This window comes from Ursus americanus, chromosome 34, assembly GCF_024610735.1.
Source record: "Ursus americanus isolate L20-20 chromosome 34, mUrsAme1.1.p, whole genome shotgun sequence".
NCBI lineage: Eukaryota > Metazoa > Chordata > Mammalia > Carnivora > Ursidae > Ursus > Ursus americanus.
In genome coordinates this window covers 9530385-9533689 of record NC_142160.1, presented here as the reverse complement: position 1 = coordinate 9533689, position 3305 = coordinate 9530385, and the positions used below count along the sequence as shown (strand labels likewise).

Genomic DNA, 3305 nt, shown 5'->3' with positions numbered 1-3305 from the left:
CTACTTATGACTGAGCATCGGCTTATGTATGGTACTGGGCTGGGTACGGAGGAAAATGTGAAGGCTGATGAAAACACAGTTCTTGGGGCGCCTGGGTGGCCCAGTCGTTAAGCGTCTGCCTTCGGCTCAGGGCGTGATCCCGGCGTTGTGGGATCGAGCCCCACATCAGGCTCCTCTGCTATGAGCCTGCTTCTTCCTCTCCCACTCCCCCTGCCTGTGTTCCCTCTCTCGCTGGCTGTCTCTCTCTCTGTCATATAAATAAAAACAAAAAAACAAAACAAACAAAAAAAACACACAGTTCTTGGCTGATTCCCATTTCCGAAGAAGAAGAAGAAGAAGAAGAAAAAGAAGAAGAAGAAGAAGAGGAGGAGGAAGAGGAAGAGGAAGAGGAAGAGGAAGAGGAAGAAGAAGGAGGAGGAGGGCAGAATAGATATTGGAACAACTTCCCACAATGAAAGACTTATAAATTCTGGATAAAATATTAAAAGTATCCCATAATTTCAAAGCTGACCAGAAAATAATGGAAATCCCCAGAGGTCAAAAACAAAGAAGCTGAAAAATGATTTCTCATCAGACACGAACTCAAATATTTACTTTAAAAAGCGTTCAGGAAACCCTAGTTCTATTTGCAAGCAACTTACCCTCCAACCGGACGAACCAGGTCTTCCTTTGAGCTAGACAAAAAGTTCTTAGCTATGGCACTCAAAAGCACAAGACAATAAAGAAAAAAACGGATAGATTAGACGTGATCAAAATTCAAAAATTTTACGCTCCCAAAGACGCCATTAGGAAAATGAAAAGACAAATCGCAGACTGGGAAAAAATACTTGCAAATTATGTGTTTCATAAAGGACTTGTATCCAGAATAAGAATTATTTTTTTTTTAAATAGGCTCTATGCCCAACGTGGGACTCAAACCCACAACCCTGAGATCAAGTCACATGCTCTACCAACTGAGCCAGCCAGGCACCCTAGAATAAGAATCCTTAAAACTCAATAGTAAGGAGACAAATAACCCCATTAAGAAATGAGCAACTTATTTGAATAGTTATTTCACCAAAGATAGTATAGGAAAAATCAACATGCACATACAAAGATGCTTAACATCGTTAGCAGGAAAATGGAAATTTAAAACCACAGTGAGATACATTTCACACCCATTAGGCTTGCTCTAATAAAAAAAGGCCGAAATCATTAAGCATTGGAGAGGATGTAGAGAAACCAGATCCCTCATACATTGCTGATGGGAAGGTAAAACAGGAGGGCCGCTCTGGGAAACAACTTGGCAGTTTCTTAAAAAAGTTAAGTACAAAATTGTCACGTAACCTAGCTACTCCACTCCTATGATCTATCCTAGAGAAATGAAAACTATGCATTTACAGAAGCTTACACGTAAGTGTTCATAGTAGGATCATTCGCAACATTAAAAAAGTCCAAATGTCTACCGGCTGGTTAATAAATCGTCCCGTACGTGTGAACACAGTGGTGTTCCACACAGCTCCGCACGGTGGAATACTGTTCAGCGGGCGTGAACCACAAAACCATGGCATTAGTGAAAGAAGACAGAGTCAAAAGGCCACATATTATACGGTTCCATCTGCGAGCTGTCCAGGAAAGGCAAATCTGTGGAGACAAAGTGCATTAGTGGTTCCTTGGGCTGAGTCCAGCTAAAACTGGACTGCGGGGGCGCCTGGGTGGCTCAGTCATTAAGCCTCTGCCTTTGGCCCAGGGCATGATCCCAGGGTCCTGGGATCGAGCCCCTCATCAGGCTCCTCTGCTGGGAGCCTGCGTCTTCCTCTCCCACTCCCCCTGCTTGTGTTCCCCTTCTCACTGGTTGTCTCTCTCTGTCAAATAAATAAATAAATAAAATCTTTTAAAAAAAAGAAAAGAAAACCAGACTGCGGTGATGAGCCCACCACTTGTACCTTCACTAAAAATCACTCCGTTGTACGTTGAAAGCAGGTGAATTGCATGGCTTATAAATCATACCTCATAATACCTCAATAAAGTTCTAAAAAACAATTAATGGGGGCCGCCTGGGTGGCTCAGTTGGTTAAGCATCCACCTTCAGCTCAGGTCATGATCTCAGGGTCCTGGGATCGAGCCCCACATCGGGCTCCTTGCTCAGCAGGGAGTCTGCTTCTCCCTCTCCCTCTGCTCCTCTCCCTGCTCATGCTCTCCCATGCCCTTTCTCTTACTCTCTCTCAAATAAAGTTAAAAAGAAAACAAACAAGTAATGGAAATTTTCAAGTTGTACGTGTGTTTTTTGATGTTGGTTCACCTTGCTCTGTAAAGTGAAAATGAAAGAACTCTGTGTGGAAAAAGATACACCAGGATAGCAAAACCAGGGGTAGAAAATATTGATCCAGACAAAACAAAATTCAAGAAAAAAAAACATTACCAGTGACCAGGAGAGAGATTTCACTCGTCAGTAAAGGCATAGTCCACCGAGAATGTGTAATAATCGTGAGTTCAGGAGTCTTTATGCCCCCAGAGCCATGGCCTCAAATTATATACAGCAAAACCCAACTAATGCAAGAGGTGAAATGAACAGATGTGTGTTTTTGGTGATAGGGACACGTGAGCACGTTCAGACATCAGCAGATCACACGGGCATAAAGGAAGGATGTGGGGTATATGAAAACAGAATGAACTTGAATGTATGTTCAAGCTTGAGCATATGTTCAAATTTTGCACTCCAGGAAATAGCACAGTCTTATTTTTTAAATTTAATGTTATTTAAATTCAATTAATTAACCTATTATTAGTTTCAGAGGTAGAGTTCAGCGATTCATCAGTTATGGGCAACACCCAGTGCTCATTACATCATAAGCCCTCCTTAATGACCATCACCCAACATTCACCTAAAAAAAACCCTGTCTCTGTGGTCTTGATTTGCCAAAGATATTCAGCACTTGTGGTTATGGTTCCATTTACTCCCCATTTTCTGCCAAGAAGGCTAAACATTTAAAATCCAGATATATGCCTTGCTTTTCCTTACTTTTTCTTAGATATTTATTTGGCCTTATTTCCATTGATTTAAAGACTGTATTGATTTAGAGAGAGGTGGGAGGCAGAGGGAGAGGGAAAGAATCTCAAGCTGACTCAGCACAGAGCCCAACTCAGGGCTTGATCTCAGGACCCCGAGATCACCACCCCAGTGGAAATCAAGAGTCAGACGCTCGGCCCACTAAGCCAGCCAGGCGCCCCTTGCCACTGATTTAAAGAAAAGGCTTTTTTTCCCCATCTTCCCTGGACACTTCTGCCTCATTCAAAGACTTTACTTCCCTTGCTTTTATTTATTT

General features: G+C 42.4%; 1 non-coding gene across 1 annotated transcript; it reads right to left on the bottom strand.

The window, feature by feature from the left end:
- Window positions 1-897: 897 nt before the first annotated feature.
- TRNAQ-UUG (transfer RNA glutamine (anticodon UUG)) lies at window positions 898-968 on the bottom strand. Its single transcript has one exon. It is a non-coding gene; the product is annotated as a tRNA-Gln (tRNA).
- Between the last annotated feature and the right edge of the window lie 2337 nt (window positions 969-3305).